This window comes from Quercus suber, unplaced genomic scaffold (assembly GCF_002906115.3).
Source record: "Quercus suber isolate HL8 unplaced genomic scaffold, Cork oak 2.0 scaffold_177, whole genome shotgun sequence".
Classification (NCBI taxonomy): domain Eukaryota; kingdom Viridiplantae; phylum Streptophyta; class Magnoliopsida; order Fagales; family Fagaceae; genus Quercus; species Quercus suber.
In genome coordinates, this window is record NW_027069637.1 from 767,583 (window position 1) to 787,724 (window position 20,142).

The window sequence follows — 20,142 nt, forward strand, 5'->3', positions numbered from 1 at the left end:
AGTTGGGAGGGAGTTGGTCGGGGCAAAGGCCATAAAACCTAAGGGTACTAAGGATCAGGGGGTCAACCGGGAACCTAAGTCCGCCCTCTAAAATAGCCATCAAGGGAAAGAACACCGTATTTACACCACGGCGCCTTTGAATGTCAATATCGCCCATTTTACAATAGGCAATGTCAACGTCCCTAGGGACATTGAAGGCATCCCTAAAACTAGCCAAAGCATTGGCAGAGGAAAGGAGGTGGGAGTAACCCATTCTACAAGCAAAGATGCTAGGAAGAAAAGAAATAGAGTATTGAAGAACGAAATGAAATAGAACAAGCAGGAAGAAGAGGAAGAGGGAGAGGAACTTACTGGGCTCTAAGGAGGAGGTATGTTCTGGGCTGGAAGATGAACCTCAAAGGAGTATTGCTTGGCAGAGAAGAAGGATGAATAGTGAGAGATGCAAAAGTGAATGAAAAAGACAGGAGTGGTTATTTATAGGGATGAAGGAGCAAGGCGAGATGCATTAAATGATCGCTGACGGGGAACCACGCGAATCGCCGTCTTAATTGCCACACGCGTGACACCTCGGTTCACGAACCGTCAGACAATAATGACGGCTATACAATGAGTCAGGTTTGGACGCGTCTTTTGAGAGGCGCATTAACACGTTCCTTAGTTGACAAAAGCAGACTCTTCGTTTTCCCGGGAGGAATGCTACCCCTTCTGATCCTTGATTCTCCCCGAGAGCGAGGACGAATCAAGGGGGGGCTAATGTACGGCACCCTACACCAGAGCCCATTTGGGCTTGGGGACCCAGTATGGGTGAATGGCCCATGGGCCGCGACCCTTTTTCTGCCGAGGATCATGTCCTGCAGCCACACAGGTCGCAGGCCCATAATATACCACTTCAGAGTTTCTCGGCAAGTCGTCTGTCCCGTTCCCCGAGCATATATGGACCACTGACAATTGCCTGACCGTTGCATGTTCGGCTGTTCAGACAGCACCTCTACCAAGGACACATGCAGATGAGGAAGAACAAGTTCCAAGGTCACTTGCACCGCCTCCCACTACCACCTAACCACCCACTTATGAACGATAGCATTGGACCGCTTGGGTCACTAAACCCGAAAGTAATCATAGCCACTCCACACAGTATGAGCTATAAATAGAATGGACAAAGGAACGAGAAGAGGTTGTTGAAGGTGGAGAAAAGGGAGCCAAGTAGAGAAAGAGAGAGAGAGAGAGAATAAGAGAAGCAGTAAAAAGAGGGGAGTGTTTCTGGCAGGACAAGAGAGAAAAGTGACCTCATTGGGTCTTAATATTGAGAACTACCCCATGTAGGAAACCCAAGCCCACCACACAAATAAGTTGTCAGCCCAAGTGAGCCTCAGCCTAATCCAATGGTCTCGCTTTCAGTGCGCACGGGAATAAATGCTTTTATTCTCATGTGTTTAAGAGATGCTAGATTTAAGCACTTTAAAGATAGCATTCTTTGTATGATTACTGCTTTTTTGTATGATGGTTCTGTTTATTTCAACTGTTATCCTGATATTACTCTTACTTTGGATGATCCTAATATCATTAAAGCTTTGACTTTGAATATTGCTTCATCTGGTTATCACATGGAAGAAGGTAGTAAACCTTTTACTTTAAATCCTGGTGCTAAGAATCATAGAGAACCTTCTGGTAAAACAATGTTAATCACATGTTCAACTCCTGATGCTAAAGTTCAAGTTCCAAAAATGATTCAATGGCAAGATGTTAAGCTTCCCACTAAATGGTTGTTGGAACAAGAATCCCTTGTTGCTAAACTTGTTTTTGATAAGCAAGATCTCACAAATATCTTGATGGTACTGTTAAAATAATTTTTCAAAACAATCAACCCTTGAGGATCAACGAATGAAGACATTCCTTAGCTATTTTGACATTTAGTAGGAAACAAATAGATATTATGACATTCCTTAGCTATTGTCAAAACAAGTATATGGTCCAAGGAATCATACACAACTAGGATTTTGTTTAAACACTTATAAAGATGCCATTGGGTATTAATTTAACCCAAGTATGTGGCTCGAGAGACCTAACATAGCTCAGGCTCTGTTCAACACTTATAAAGATGCCACAGAGTGTTAATTTTACCCAAGTATGTGGTCCGAGAGACCTGACATTACTTAGGATCTATTTAACACTTATAAAGATGTCATAGAGTGTTAATTTCACCCCAAGTATGTTGTTTGTGAGACCTGACATTACCTAGGATCTGTTTAACACTTATAAAGATTAACTAGTGAGAAGTACAATGCCTTTAAATAACAAAAGAATATATTGACAAAGGGAATTTTCATTAATAATAATACCATTTCAGGTTGTTTACATTCCAATGGCGTGGTATTACATGCTCGTCTAAGTTTTCCAGAAAGTATGCTCCTATAACAGCCACCAAGGTGATGCGATATGGTCTTTCCCAATTGGGTCTTAGCTTTCCCCATGATGGGTTTTTTGCAGTACCTAGAACCTTTCTCAGTACTAAGTCACCAAGCACTAATGGCCTTGGCTTCACACTAGCATCATAACCTTGTTTGAGTTTATGTTGATAGTATGCCAATTAAACCATTGCACTTTATCTCTTCTTTCCTTGATCAAGTCTAGGCATTTTTCTAGCAGCTCATTGTTATTGCTTGGATTGAATAAGCTGGTCCTTAGCGTTGGGAACCCAATTTCTAAAGGAATGATAACCTTTAATCCATATTCATTGAAAAGGGAGTCTCCCCTATAGACTTACGAGGCGTGGTTCGATATGTCCAAAGGACATGTGGTAGCTTTTCCACTCATTTCCCTTTGGCATCATCCAACCTCTTCTTGAGCCCGTTTACTATTACTTTGTTAATGGCCTCGGCTTGTCCATTCCCTAGGGGGTATGCTGGGGTAGAATACCTATTCATAATTCCCAGATTGTAGCAATATTTTCTAAAGGATTTGCTATCAAACTGAAGACCATTTTTTGAGATGAGAGTATGAGGGACCCCAAACCGGGTAACAATGTTTTTCCAGATAAAATTTTTGGCGTCCACATCCCTGATATTCGCCAAGGGCTCGGCTTTATCCCATTTGGTGAAATAATCCGTGCCGACCAACAAATATCTTTTGTTCCCTACTGCTTTAGGGAAATGATCAACAATATCCGAGACCATTGAGCAAATGGCCAAGGGCTGGATAGGGGATTAAGAGTTCCTCCTAGTTGGTGTATGTTTAGTGTGAATCTTTGGCATTGATCACACTTCTTCACATATTCCTGTGCTTCTTTTTGCATACTTGGTCACCAATAGTCCTGAGTGATGGTTTTGTGGGATAAAGATCTGCTTCTCGTATGGCTTCCATAAATCCCTTCATGTAACTCCTCAAGGAGCAGTTCTGATGCCTCAGGATGGATACAGAGTAGATAGGGCCCTAAAAAAAAAGCGCTTATGCAATTTTTGGTCCTCCGACAACCAGAACCGAAGTGCCTTTCTCCGCACCTTGTCAACTTCTAATTTATCCTTTGGCAAGACGTACTCTCTTAAGAATAACAGTATAGAGTCCATCCAACAGGGCCCTAATCTAACCTGGTGAATGTGAGCCATCTTTCCCTTTATCTCTATGGGTTTGTGCAAGTCTTCTATAAGGATAACCTGAGGTAAACCATGCGCTGAGGACGTTGCTAGCGTGGCTAGGGAATCCGCGTGTGTGTTTCCACTTCTAAGGACATGTAGCAGGCTGAAGAATTCAAACCCTGATTGCAAATGTTTGGCTTGACTTAGATACCCTTGCATTCTCTCATCTCTTGCTTCTAGTTCACCATTCACCTGGCCCACAACCAGTCTTGAGTCAGAGAACATCGTTACTACCTTTCCTCCAATTTTATAAACCATTGACATTCCTTCCAACAAGACTTCATATTCAACCTCATTATTAGTGGCCGAGAAGTCCAATCTTAATGATTTCTCAATAGGGAGCTTCTCGGGTGAGATCAGAACTAGCCCCACTGCTGATCCCCTTTGGTTCACTACCCTATCAACATACATTTTCCAACATAAAGGTGCTTGTAGAGAGATGGTGCCAACTGATTTTCCATTCATGTTCTGTATCTCTGCTACTTCTTCTAACGAAGGTTTAGCGAATTCAGCTACTAGATCCGCGAGGACTTGGCCCTTGATAGAAGTACGAGGCATGTACTTGACGTCGAAAGCTCCCAGGATGGTGCCCCACTTAGCAATCCTTCCCGTGTAATCAGCACTCTGGAGTATGGACCTAAGCAGAAGCTGAGTGAAGACAATAACCGTGTGTGCCTAGAAATAATGGGGGAGCTTTTGTGTAGCATGTACCATTGCTAAAATGGCCTTCTCTAGTGGTAGATAATGAACCTCGACCTTTTATAGGGATTTACTCACATAATAAACTGGTCATTGTATGTCACTATCAACTCGTATTAGCACCAGGCTTACTACATGAGGAGCCACAACGATGTAAGCAAATAGGACTTCATTTGCCTCTGGATTGGACATAATAGGTGGCCGAGATAGATATTCTTTGAGCTGTTTGAAAGGCTAAAGCGCACTCCTCGGTCCACTCAAATCCCTTCCACTTATTAATTAAGAGGAAGAAAGGTCTGCATCTATCAGCTAATCAAGAAATAAACCAGTTTAGGGCAGCAGCCATTTCGGTAAGCTTTTGGACCTCTTTGGGGTTCCGAAGTGGTTGTAGGCTGTTAATGGCTATGATCTGGTTGGAGTTAACCTTAATTCCCTAGTGAGTTACCATGTAACCTAGGAATTTGCCTGATCCCACACCAAATGAACACTTGGCAGCGTTAAGGCATAATTTATGTTTCCTCAACATTTCAAAAATATCTCTGAGGTCCCCTACATGGTCGGACACCACCTTGCTCTTCACCACCATATCATCTATATAGATTTCAATAGTCTTGCCCAGCTGTGGCTCAAACATTCTGGTCATTATTCTCTGATAAGTAAACCCTGCATTTTTTAAACATAAAGGCATCACCTTGTAATGGTAGTTTTAATGGGAGTGACAAAAGCCGTCCTCTTCTAGTCGTCCAGGGCTAGCAGTATCTGATGATATCCTTGAAAGGTATCCTAAAAACTCATCCGAGGGTGGCCTACGGTTGTATCAACCAATTAATCGATCTGAGGCATTGGGAAAGGATCCTTTGGGCAAGCTTTGTTCAGGTCCGTGAAGTCCACACATACTTGCCATTTCCTGTTCTTCTTTCTTACCACCACAGTATTGGCCAGCCATTTGGGGTAGAAGATCTCTTTGATAGCCCCTGCTTGTTTAAGTTTAGTTACCTCTTCTTTAATAGCATCAGCATGTTCCTTGGAGGGGCACCGAGGTGGTTGCTTCTTGAGGGGTGACAGATGGGTTGACATTTAGATGGTAACAGATGAAATTTGGGTTAACCCCTGGGGCCTCATAAGTGTTCCAGGCTAACATATCCACGTTTCTTCTAAGAAACTCCGACAGTTCTTCCTTCTCTTGAGTGGGCAGTTGAGACCCAACCTGAAAGAACTTCTCAGAATTGTCACCAATAACAATCTTTACTAAATCTTCGCATTTCGCCTCCTTGACTGACCTATCAGCAAGCAGCGCCGAAACCCTTAATTGTTATGAGCCTCCTTCAGTATGGGCTGAGGATTCAACCTCGAGCTAATGCCGGATGGCAGCCACCAGGCATTGTCTAGCCATAGATTGACTCTCAACAATTTCTTCAATTTGGTCCCCTGATGGAAATTTTACCTTCTGGTGAAGGGTAGAAGAGACAGCCCCTAAGGCGTGAAGCCAGGGCTTGCCCATTATGGCTGTGTAGGGGGAATAAGCATCCACCACTATGAAGTCCACCTCCACCGTTTCTGAGCTAATCTGTATGGGTAGCCTGATTTGACCCCTCGAGATGACAACTTTCCCATCAAAACTTACCAAAGGAGAGGTGTAGGCCGTTAGGTCCTTGAGACACAGGTTCAGCCCCTCGTATAAGTCAAGGTACATGATTTCAGCGCCACTGCCTTGATCCACCATTACCCTTTTCACATCATAACCCCCAATCCTGAGAGTAACCACTAGAGCATCGTCGTGAGGTTGTATGGTTCCAACCTTATCTTGATCTGAGAATCCCAAAATCGACTGAATTTCAGTTCTAGCCCTCTTGGGCTTCGAATTAGAGTCCTTGGCAGGTTGCCAAGCCATAAACATCACTCTGAATGGATAGGAGCCGGTTCCAAAATTGACTGAATTTCAATTCTAGCCCTCTTGGCCTTCGAATTAGAGTCCTTGGCAGGTTGTCGAGCCATAAACATCACTCTGAATGGACAGGAGCCAGTTCTTCTTGGAGCAGCGAAGATAACATTAATCGTTCCTAAGAGAGGTCTCGAGGAGTCATCTCTCTTGGGTTCTGAATTAGTCTGGCCCTCCTGGCTATTAGAATGATGCAAAAGATGTTTTAATTTTCCCTCACAGATGAGCTGATCCAGATGATCCCACAGATTTCTACAATCCTCAATGGTGTGTCCTTGGTCTTGGTGGAACTGGTAGTAAAGGTTTTGATTGCATCTTGCTAGGTTTCCCGCCATTTTATTTGGCCATTTGAAGAATGGTTCATGCTTAATCTTCTCCAAAACTTGTTGTACTAGCTCTCGGAATACAGCATTGACTGCCTGAACATTAGCGGATCCTGACTGTCTTGAAAATTCTCTTTGTGGCCGGTTTTTATATCGGTCCGACCTGAAATCTCTCATCTCTTGAGGGATGACCTTTTCCTTTCCTTTCCCTTGCTGCTAGTCTTCCTCTACCCTTTTGTATTTATCAATCTGATCCATGAGTTGGCGAACGCTAGTAACGGGCTTGCTAGTCAAAGATTTCCTTAAACCGTGCTCGGTGGGGAGGCCGAGCTTAAAAGTATTGATGGCCACATTGTCAAAATTACCTTCAATCTCGTTAAACGTCTCCCAATATCTATCTGAGTTTGTTTTCAGATTTTCTCCCTCTCGCATGCTCAAAGATAGGAGGGAAGCCAACGGTCGAGGAACTTTCTTGCAAGTAACAAATCAAGAGCCAAATGCCTGGGTAAGCTCTTTAAAAGAACTTATGGACTCTGCACTTAGGCTGTGAAACCATCTCATCGCAACGGGTCCCAGACTGTATGGGAAAACCTTACACATCAAGGCTTCATCCCTGGAATGGACAACCATTCTTTGGTTGAAATGGCTCACGTGCTCCATAAGATCTATTTGACCATTATAGATGGTGAACGTTGGATAATGAAACAACCGAGGAAGCCTTGCCTCTTCGATGTTACGCGTGAAAGGCGACTTGGAAATTTGGTTCAGGGCCCTACTCATAGTGTCGTTTCCCATGTCTCTATGTGGTGGGCTTTTAAGCCGCCGCTCATGATGGTGCTCCTTTTCGTAGGAGAAGGACTCGCTAGGCGGGGTTTGGGACCTCCGTTTGTAAATAAAGTCCCTTTCGTCATCAGAAGAAACATCATAGTTTGGGGAAGCTCGCCTCCTTCTTGCATGCCACAATTCCCTCTTTAGCTGGTCAATCTCCAATTGTATGCCCCTGTTGCTCTTTGCATAGGAGATATGTGTAGTATGCACACTCCCCTCACGGTCACCTTTCTACTCAAGGTTAACAAAAGGGTCACTATGTTGAGATCCCCTTAACTTTGCTTGTTGTGGACCTAGTTCTGCCATAATTGACAGTTGTCTTCACTATCACATAAGTTCTTCCCACAAACGGTGCCAATTGTATGGTCTCGTTTTACAGCCCAAGCCCAAAAGATATGGGATGTTGGTCCAATGAGCCCAGTACAATAAATTTGTAGAGAGCAGGTCAAAGAACTAGACTCTCTATGAATTTAACAATGGCTAATATGGATTCAAAAGATGATCGTGCAAGAATCAAAGCATATAGGACTGAATGAATTCATTGTCCGAGGAGGCAAATTATGATAGAAATCAATAGAACTGATTACAAATGCAACTTTAATTGCTACAGTATTCTTTCCCTCTCTCTTTTTTTTCTTCTCTCATGCAGGGTCTCTTCCATTATATAGTTCCCTTTTTTCCATCTTGATCCTACACTTGTTGATCATTTAAGCCCTCATTTGAGTGTCTGTCCCATCAGACACCTTCTCTATCTTTCTATGAGTCGCCGTGGCCAAGGCAGAACTGTTCAGGGATCCTCTCTACATAAATATGGCCAGAAAAGTAGCTGCATTACATTTAATGCGATGGTAGCAGCATTTCCCTAGATATTTCTGAGTTTCCATCATTCTTATATATACATGATGCACGTTCTTATCACTGAAACTTCTTGAAAGATCACCTTGATTGGTGGAATACAGATTTGAATCGTGTTCATCATATCCGAGGAATAGTTCCCCCTCGGATCACCCTCCATTCGTTCCTAACTTATGAGACTTTACACTTGGAACCTCTCATAATTATTTTACCCTCCTCGGACATGCTCACATTCTCGGATAAGGCCCAAGACCCAATATACAATTTTGGGCCCCTATCCCTACAAAATTCTATAAATATTCCTTTTTAAAAACCCTACACATATATGGGGCTCTTCATTAGGTTAGGTTGTATATATCGTGTTTATATTATGTGTCTCAATATTGTAATTATTACAAATTTTACAACATTTTTTACAAATTATGTTGACCATGTTACTAATGGACCATTACTATTTACTAATGGTAATATATACATTACCATTAGTAATGTTAATGTGTGTGTGTATATCACACATAGAGTGAATCATATAGTGAAATTATGTTGTACAATTTATTCTAAATATTTAAATAAATCAAAATACTATTTAAATAAAAAAATTAATTAATTAAGTATCAACAAATTTAAAAGAAATTTTCATTATATATTTCAAATCATTTTATATTTATTAGAATCTTTATTCTTTTAATAAAAACATAGCCCTACAAAATGTGCATTAATTCATCACTTAAAGTATTTTTTTTTAATTTTTTTGTTAAATTTTAATTATATATTGAAAATCTTTTTATATATAGGTAAATGGCATAAGTGCTGCATCTGCAGTGATGGTTAAACAATCAGTTGACTAAAACTATAATGCTCTTTCTTTCTTCGTTCTTTTCAGAGTGATATCAATAATAGTACTAATCTTGCACAGGTGCAAATTAAATATTATTTAGCAAGTTTATCGTAGCTAATTAACGAACTCACTTTTTTTAGTAGATCTAAGTAGATGTGGCGTTTTACAGAATTGCTTAGTCCTTCAGGAAGCTGACGTAACAGGTTCTCCACATGAACAAGGCTTTTGTTTTTTTTTCAAAATCTGCATTGCGTTCTGCATAATCTGTCTTTTCATTTCTCCAGGAAGCCTGTATTTGAACATCCATATTTCTATTGTTCGTTTTTTCTCCTTCATCTCCATCTCCATTCTTTTCTCGGCCTTGTCCTCCCTCTTCTTCCTTGCCTCCTTTTCCTCCTCCTCCCTCTTCTTTTTTGCTTCCTCCGATTTTGAAGAGTCCAGCTGCATGTATAGCTGTCCACTTCTACTAGTAAGTTCAATTTGTCAAATCTTATGGTATTAATTAAGTAGACAAAGAACAAAAAAGGAATATTTTACGTGAGTGTATATTCATTGTAACCGATTCATTGCCGTAAGATTGAGATATATAATCTAATGCACGTTGGTGATCATACTTCTTTTTCAAAGAAAAACTTTGAGGTTTTATTTTTTATTTTTTTTAATTTATTTATTTATATTGAGGGTGGAAGGATTTGAACCATAAATATATTGAAAACACCAAAATGTGACTAAGTTAAGCCCAAACTTTTAACTAATTTTCATATCCTTAATTAATAATTATAGGTTTAAAATTTGTAGAGTAAATCCAAAGTTTCAAAATCTATTATGGCATCCATTCTAGTTTTATATTGATACAGAAATTTAAGCACTTTTGCAATATATATAGTTAGGTGGAAAGATTTGAACTATAAATATTTTTATTAGAAATACCAGTAGGTATTGAGCTACACAGCTCTTGATTTTTTAAACCTATATTTTGGATATTTATTAGTACAAAATTGCTTCATATTATATCAATAATAAGCTTCATAGGATCTCCTTTGAAAATTAAATATTAGAGAAATCTAAACACATCAATTGTTAATAAAAAATATATATCAATGGACATTTTTGGTATTTCCAATAAAGACACTTAAGATTCAAATTTCACTTTTCTTGATTATCAAATATTTGAAAAATAAAATAAAATAAAAAAACCTAAATAGAAAGGATAGTGTTTAAAGATACTTAAGATTCAAATTACTCTCCATATATATATATATATGGAGAGTTGAGGTGAGACTATGTGAGAATTTGAATAATAAATATCCTCATTGTAAACACAAGATCATGAGAAGATTTGAACTATAGATATCTTCATTGGAAATATTATGAAGTGTCAATTAAACTTCAAAGTACTTTACTATAGTAAGAATAGTTTGGATAATAGCAAAAAGAAAATTATTTTAATTATAAATAGACATCATAGACTTACAGTACAACAATTTGGCCACTTTAATACATAGCAAGTGTGAGGGGTATCATTCTTCCAACATAAAAACCAATCTAATGCCCACTCCTTGTTTTTAGCCTAAATAATGTTCGGTTCATAATTGTATAACTAGGAAGTAGGAACCCTAAGCCTTTTAAAAAATAGAATTGAGACTAACCTGCAAATTTCCAATGAAATATGTAAACAATAGCAAGCCAAAGAGAGAAATGAGAACTGCAAAGCATTTTTCCCAGATATAGTTACTTGTTTCGAGGTTTTGACCAATAGAACTGCAAAAACGGTGCAACTATAATGTGTTAGATATAATAATCTTAGAAATCAAACCTGCAACAAATAACAAATAAAAAGAAAGAAGAAGAGTATTCTGCGGAGGAGAAACTGCCAAGAGATGCACCAAAAATGCCGGGGGGACATATATAATCAGGGAAGGAGCTATGCTTAGACCAAGGGGAGCAATGGCCCCTCCTGCCCAATGAGAAAAAGCAAAATATAAAATATATAAAGATTGGTTTTGAATTTTCATGCTCCATTTTTGTTCAATACTTCCATGCTTTTACAAAAAGTACACTTTCTTTATTCAAATTTTCATTAAATTTTGATTTTTTTTCTAAATGATTTATGAAATTTATCTTAAAGCATTAGCATAGGATAATTATAGTTTAAATGTTTGATGAAGTTCCCCAAATAAACTTGGGATTAACACACACACACACACACACACACACACACACATATATATATATATATTATTCTATAGCTACAATATAATAAACATGGAGCTACAATATAATAAGCTTGGATAAAAACATGGTTGTCTTTGGGTTAATCTAGAGCTACAATTTGAAAGTTTAGGCTATAAATTTTTTTTTAAGCATTTGGGTTTGAGTGTATCTCACCCCCTTCACTCGAAATCCTAGCTCTCTTCCTGGATATAATCGTAAGCCATGGACAAGAAGCTAGGGTGGCTAGGGAGTTCTACATCTAAAATTCTTTTCTTTTTTATATACAGCAAAAATACAACATCTTTAATTTATCTCAAGTATTTTTGTATGGCAGATTATGTGTGTGTTTGTGTAGGGGTAGGGGGGACACCAGGGCAATTGCCTGTGACCCCATCCAAATCCCCCTTATTTTTTTGTTTGTTTAGAGTGATTTTTAGGAATGATTGAAAAATGATGGAACAAAAACCGAAGAGAATATTCTATTTTTATTTCTTTATATAATTTGAGGAAATATGCTCACAAGTATTTGAATTTGTTTAGATATATTGCTTATATACTATGTAACATTGGCATAATAGTAAATTCATATAAATTATTTTTTACATATATCGTCTCAATTTTCTTCACAACCAAACAAATGAAATTTATATTTGTTGTCACCCTTTTTAATTTTTTGTTGATCATTTGTACCAAACATATATGATAAAAAATTAAAATATTTTTTATTCTCTCTCTCTCATTTTTATCTTCCCAACCAAACTAAGCTTTAAAGTTCTTTTGAAAATTAATTTTTTATAATATTTAAAAATATTAAAAAAAATCTATTTTTCCCAAAAAAAAATCAAATTTGATTTTTTAGAAATAAATTTTAACACCTAATGTAATCAAGGAAAAAAAATTATGTGTAATTTTAATATTAGAAGATATATTATCACTATATCACCTAGACAATGTACTGAATTATATATTTTTTCTAACAAAATAATTCTTTTACAATTCAATATATTTTTTACAATCTTTTGCAAATCAACCCATCATTAAATAATTCTAAGATAGAAAGAATAAATATTCATACTTTTGAGTAAACTCAAGAATAAAAATATCATATAGCGTGTTTTAAGAGCAAAATCAATTCATTCATAGAATATTTTAAATATTTTGAGTATGTGATCATAATGTTAATACTTTTAAGCTAATTTATCTTTGCCATTTTTCTTTTAAGTATTCAATGATTTGTTTGAATATCCTCTATTTAGATTAATCTTTTCACTTCATATAATAATGACTATATAGTATATATTGATTTTTTATTTGTTTATATTTTTATTTATATGAATATATATATATATATATATTCAGCTTAAATTGTGAATAAATAAATCATACATAATAGTGAGTATACTGATTCTGGCTAATATGTTTTTTGCAAAAATACTATTTTCATCCCTACATTTTCACATCATTTTCACTTTAGTCCATACTTTTTAATTTTACCACATTTAATTTCTAAAATAAAAAACGCATTTTATTTTAGTCTCTACCGTCATCTCACTAACAAAAATTGTTTACGTGGCAAACAAAGTGTACAATTAGCACACTAATTGCTGACGTGACTATTAAAATAATAATATTAATTTTTATTTAGCATTAAAAAGATGTCAATATCAGCATCTAAATTTTAAAAATTAATTTATCAAATTTTAACTAAATAAAAAAAATTAAAAAAACAGAATTAAATATAAAAAATTACATGAATTGAGATCTAATTTATTTTGAACAAAAAAAACAAGAACACAAATCCAGAACACAAAATTAAAAACCAAAAATCACAAACCCAAAAAATAAGAACACAAAATTAAACTTCAAATCCACATTAGATTAAACATGAACGCATTAGAATTCATGCCAACAATCTTGACAAACCCAAATAAAATTGATAAATTAAACATGAACACATTAAACATTTGAGCAAGAACACAAACCCGGAAAATTTAAAACCCAGAAAATTAACATCAGATCTACAATTCTTAATTCTTAGTACATGAATATTACCATTTACCATCTCAATGTTTTCCAAGACTCTTTTAACAATATAAATTAAACCGAATCTCTCGTACTAGCCATTGAAAACACAGTCATTCTCATTGATTGATTTTTTGGGGTTTCTTATTTTCAAGCAAAAAATGTGGATAACATGTAAGGAATGACATCTGAACTTACAGCTTCCTATAAAGTAAAAATAATAATCAACCCCATGAAAAAAATAGAAACTTTATCAAACATGAAAGAGCAAAAAGAAGAGCTTGAATGATGAGAAAGCAAATGAGAAACAATATAGGAATATAAGATGGAAAGGAAATGAACCAGCTCGACCCATTGACGACAATCATTTGTCCACTCAAAAGCAGAGTCTTCTAGGAGCTCTAATTTCATAACCAAGTATACCTTCAAAAATGTTAACTTTAGATCCACCATTGACACCCCCACAAAGAGCTTTTAGAGAGAGAGAGTGTGTCAAAGAAAGAGAAAGACAGAAAGACTGAGGAAGAACAGACAAGAACAAAACCCAGAAAATTCAAAACCCAAAAACATCTAATGTGAGATGAGGGAAAAAATCCAAATAAAAACCCACACTTCTTCATTTGCGAAAACCACTTTGAAACTCAGAACCCAACCACAACAGTTCTTAAATCACTCCCCATTTGGTTGATCTTGAACCCACATGTCGCCACTAGCCATGCCGTGACAGCAACCGATCTCAACATCTCTTTCTAACCCAGATCAAACCGGCTCAGCCTCTCTCTTTCTAACCCATATCAAACCCATCAAACCAAGATACCAAGACCTTAGAGAGATAAAGTTTGAGCTGAAAGTGTGGCTGTGTGGTGTGAAAAAAGAAAAAAAAAAAATTTTGATCAGCCTGTGATGTTTTGGTGTCATGTGAGGGGTTTTATTTTGGATTTATTTGCGTTTAATTTTGTGTTGACCTAGATTTGATTTTTTTTTTTTTGAGATAACTAACTGATGTTTTTGGGTTTTGAATTTTCTGGATTTGTGTTCTTATTGTTCTTACTCAAGCTAAAGTTAGATCTCAATTCATATGATTTTTAGTTTTTATTTCTGTTTTTTTCCTTTGTTTTTCATTTAGTTAAAATTGATAAATTAATATTTTAATTTTTAAAAAATGACATGGCATTTTTAAAATACTAAATAAAAATTTTTCTTATTATTTTAATGTTAACGTCAGCATTTAGTGTGCAACTTGTACACTCTATTTGCCATGTAGACAATTTCTATTAGTGAGATGACGGTAGCTAAGGACTAAAATAGAACGCATTTTTTACTTTAAGGACTAAATGCGGTAAAATTAAAAAATAGGGAATAAAGTGAAAATGATCAGGTGAAAATATAGAGACGAAAATAGTATTTACGCATATGTTTTTATTTTTTATTTTTTTTAGAAATATTCTGGCTAATGCTAGAATAAAAAAAAATAAATTGATATCTAGTATACAATAATAAACTATAACTTATATTTACATTATATTTTTTACTTTAATCGATTTTTTGTTTAATAGATTAAGCAATCTTTGTCCCCCTAAACCAAAATTTTGGCTCCACGAATGGGCGTGGCAAACTATGGTCTCGTAAGAACAGTTTCTCAAAAAAAAAAAAAAAAAAGTCTCGTAATAACTTACAAATAATGCAATATGGACATAAATATATTATTAATAAAAGTTATTCTGAAATGCTAGTAATATGGAATAGCAGAGTCAATATTATGTGCAAACCTTAGATTTAGTAAGCCCCACCAGAAACAGTGAAAGAATTTTTCTGAGAAATTTTTGGACTGCACTACACCAGACTGAAGAGCTCCAAGAAATATTCCAAAATCAAAGCGCGTTTTATCTGGTGGATTTATTGGGCAAACGTCACTTAGAAATGTGTAATTTCCTAAACTGTACGTGAAGTCTGTCATCACATTTGAAAGAACTTTGGATACATCCTGTATGAATTTCACAGGCTCTGTGCCAGCAAGCAGTCTCCCTTTCAATAGAAAGAAAATACCAAAAGGTTCCCAATACCTAAAAGACCATCGAGACATTGAACATCAATAAAATCTTCATATTTTCCTAATAATCATAATAATAATTCATGAAATTGTACACAGAGAGAAGGATTTATACATGAATTGTATAATGTATTTATATTCTATATAATATCTATGTTGGCGGTCATATAATTGACCTAGGACAATAAAGGTATTCTTGATTGAGCTAAAATCAAGAACATTTTCACTGCTCTAGAAACACAACATATTGACACAACATTTTTATTATAGTCGAGATGTCAGTTTTTGATAAATCAAAATAAATAATTGAAATATTAGACTAGGACTCTCGACAACTTAAAAACAAAAGTATTGTGAAAATATTATGACATTTTGTTATATTTTTAGATTTTCTCTATCTGAGTAATAATACGTTTATAACATTTTCTTAACAAATTCTAAATGGTAAGCTATTATTAGTAGATTAAAAGTAATATTAGTGGTAAGCTCATGTTAAAACCAATAAACAATAACAAATTGCTTCCTAAGATTACCTTAAAAATATTGTAGATATAATATTATTTTATTATTTATATGAGAATTGGGGTACCATTTATAATAAATTAATAAATGAAGTATTTCACATTTTATATATATTTCATGTGTTTTCGCAAATGCTTTGATAAGCTTAAGCAAAATACGTACGTTCGAAATCTAAAATTAGTACAAAATCAAACTTACATGACTGGAAATGATGTAGAGAAAGAAATTGAATGCCGCTTTAACTCGTTTGGGGTTTCAGGTGATTTGTCGACTCTCTTCTTAGGATCTTTCCAGGATTGGAAGATTTGAATAACTCTTGGCACATATTGGAAGAGAACAAAGAAAGTCAACAACTTTCTTTTATTCAAAGATTTTGAGCCTTCCAGTTGTCGAAAAATAATTAAAATTATGACCTGAACAGATTACAACAAGTATAAAGTCAAGGGATAAAATCTAAATATGCAACAATTTGAAGAAAACAATGAACTGAATAAAGCTTTTTTTTTTTTTTTTTTTTTTTTTTGACGGATGAACTGAACTGAATAAAGCTCTCCCTTACTTGTGGGAAGGGAAGAATAACGAGAATGTCAATTACGAAGTATGGCCACAAATGTCTTCGCCATTTTCCGAAAATCTTTAACTACCTTTCCCGAGGTCTCGTCTATATAGGTATACTCATTGTTAACGTATAGTATTGTGGGCTTTAGGCCCAAATTAGGTTACTTGTATAGCACACATATTTACTTGTATTGCACACATATGCCTCCTATATAAAGGCACCTATGTACATTATTTTATCATGAAATACAATACAATTACATTCAGTATTTCTAACATGGTATCAGAGCCACTATTCTAATCATTTGGTGTGCCGCTCTTAAGCAGTCTTGTCTTCTTGGGTGTCATCTGTAGCCGTTGTTGTGAGCAGTACCACCGCGACTTCAGTACATCAAAGACCACTGCCTTGCCGCCACCACCGCTTTCGCTACTCTGATCAGACCACAGATTGCACCATCGGAAAGTATTCTCTCCGATCTAAATTTCTGTGAAATATAGTCTTCATCAGACCATCCATGCGCCGCCACGCACCACAATAATTCTCGGCATTACTGGCACGTGCCTCCACGCGTCGCCAATATTCTTCACGCGCCTCACACACTAGACTCGGTCCGCTGACGTCATCATCTTCGCCACGTCAGCCCTAGTGACGTCATAAATGCTTACGTCTACAACACATCAGCTTGCTTACATCAGCATTCAGAAGTGATCACGTCATCACCGCTGACCGTGGACTGCATTGACTTTGACTGTGCCGTTGACTTTGACCGTTGACTTTTCTCCTAACTTGACTTTTTCCAGTCCAGGTCGTCCTTACCCAGTTTTTTGCGTATATTTCATTTTTGCAGTCCATTTTTGCACATTTTGCTTCTAAATGAAGAATAAGGGCAGGTCTTCTTATTGCAACAATCATCGCTGCCAATCCATCAAACATTTTTGCAAATTTTGCAAACGTTTTGGCCACAATATTGAGACTTGCTATCATCGCAACAAATCAGCTGTTTCAATTTCTGCTACTACTGTTGCTAACACTGAGAGTGTCCAACCAATGAACCCATTGAGCGCTACAAAACTCGTCTTGTTGCAAAAGGTTTTACACAAGAGTATGGGATTGATTATGAAGAGTCCTTTACTCTGGTTGCTCGTATCTCATCTGTTCGTGCCCTCTTAGCCATTGTTGTTGCCTGTAAATGGGACCTTTTTCAGATGAATTTCAAAAATGCATTCCTTAATGGGGATTTATGTGAAGAAGTGTATATGCAACCTCCTCCTGGTCTCTCTATTAACTCAAACAAGGTTTGTCACCTTCGACGTGCACTTTATGGCCTTAAACAAGCTCCACGAGCTTGGTTTGCCAAATTCAACTGTACCATCTCTCACTTGGGTTACATGGCCAGTCACTATGATTTTGCCTTATTTCTTCGTCTCATGACAAGGCACTATTTTACTTCTCTTATATGTGGATGATATGATCATAACTGGTGATAATCTTAGTGGCATTCAAGAACTCAAGGCTTTTCTCAGTCAGCAGTTTGAAATGAAAGATCTTGGACATCTCAGCTACTTCTTGGGTCTTGAAATCACTCATTCTACAGATGAACTTTATATTACTCAAGCCAAGTATGCCTCTGAACTCTTGTCTTGCGCTGGACTTACTGATAGCAAGACTGTTGACACTCCAGTTGAGCTTAATGCGCATCTGACTCCTTCAAGGGGGAAACCATTGTCTAATCCCTCTCTTTACAGATGCTTGGTTGGCAGCTTGGTTTATCTCACTATCACTCGTCCAGACATTTCCTATGTTGTTCACCAAGTGAGTCAGTATCTATCTACTCCACGATCGACTCACTATGCTGCTGTTCTGCGCATTCTTCGATACCTAAAAGGCACTCTCTTCCATGGTCTTTTTTACTCTGCTCAGTCTCCTCTTACTCTTCATGCATTTTCTGATGCTGATTGGGCAGGAGACCTCACTGATCGCAGGTCTACCACTAGTTATTGCTTTCTTCTTGGTTCTTCTCTGATTTCTTAGTGAAGCAAGAAACAAACTCATGTGGCCCGCTCCAGTACTAAAGAAGAATATCATGCCCTTGCTGATACCACATCTGAGCTCTTTTGGCTATGATGGCTTCTCAAAGACTTAGGTGTGTCTACATCCTCTGCTACTCCTCTTTATTGTGATAACTAGAGTGCTATTCATATTGCCCACAATGAAGTCTTCCATGAACGGACTAAATACATCGAGATTGATTGTCATTTTATCCGTTTTCATCTTGTTCATGGTGATCTCAAGCTGATCTCAGTCTCCTCTAAAGATCAACTTGCAGATATCTTCACCAAGTCACATCCTAAGGGACACCTTCGTACTTTGGTTGACAACCTCAAGTTGGTCTCACATCCACCTTGAGTTTGAGGGGGGCTGTTAACGAATATAGTGTTGTGGACTTTAGGCCCAAATTAGGTTACTTGTATAGCACACATATTTACTTGTACTGTACACATATGTCTCCTATATAAAGGCACCTATGTACATTCTTTTATCATGAAATACAATACAATTACATTCAGTATTTCTAACACTCATCATGAAATTGCAAAATAATATTTATAATGCCAATGATATCGGGGATCCAGATCCTTTCCATTCCCCTTTGAAATGGAGAGGGTCCAGTACACGGACAAGATTTCTTTAAAAATGATAAAGGGCCAAATACCTACCACATCATTTAAAAGGTAAACATCACACTTAACTGGGGTTAAACTCTTAACTTAACTAGGGCATTTATTTAACTGAGCAAGGAACTGAGTTCTGGTTTATTCTTTTGTTGGTGGCTTCTTCCGCCTCCAGTCTCTGTTGCTTAACTCTCCAATGCATCAGTTTCATTTCAATTATTTCTATATCCATGTTCTTCTTCTTCATCATTGAGAAACGTGAGTACTCCAGAGAGAATGTGGTTATCACATATGTATTGGTAGCTGGAGCTATTATCCTTGAGCTTTATGCAGCAATATTACTGCTATGCTCAGACTGGATGATGCTATCGCTGAAGAAGCACAGCCTCTTATATCAAGAAATTTCATCACTTCCATGTACTAGAAGCAAAAGGTGGTCTAACACCATGGCACAACATAACCTGATAAGCACTTGCCTTGAATATAAGCCAGCCAATTGCAGATTCCTCACCAAGGTCTTATGCATTGATGCATTATTGGAAAAGCATCGGTACCAATACTCAAAAAAAGTTCCTTCAAAACTGAAAAAAGTGATCTTTGACCAGCTTTCAAATAAATCAAGGAGTGTTTCAGATATCAAGGAATGCAAGAAATTTTATGATGACAGGGGTTATGAGGTGCTTGAAGGTGCAATATCTTCCGTTGGAATCAGTGATGGAGATAGAGAGACCATCAAAGAAAGCATTGACAAACTTATGGTAGAATTTGATAAAAGCATTCTTTTCTGGCATATTGCAACAGATCTATGTTTAAGTTCCGATAAGCAAAAACCCCACATTTGAGATCTGAAATTAGTTAAAACCCCACATTGTAAAGCTAGCAAGCGCTTATCCAACTACTTCTTGTATCTTCTTGTTGTGTGTCCTGTCATGCTACCCAATGGGATCGGACAAATCAGGTTTCGAGACACATGCGCTGAAATGAATTTT

At 36.7% G+C, this 20,142-nt stretch overlaps 1 pseudogene; it reads right to left on the reverse strand.

Moving 5' to 3' along the window:
• LOC136069571 (cyclic nucleotide-gated ion channel 1-like) overlaps window positions 1–17,414 on the reverse strand; it is a 31,274-nt pseudogene extending 13,860 nt beyond the window's left edge.
• Between the last annotated feature and the right edge of the window lie 2,728 nt (window positions 17,415–20,142).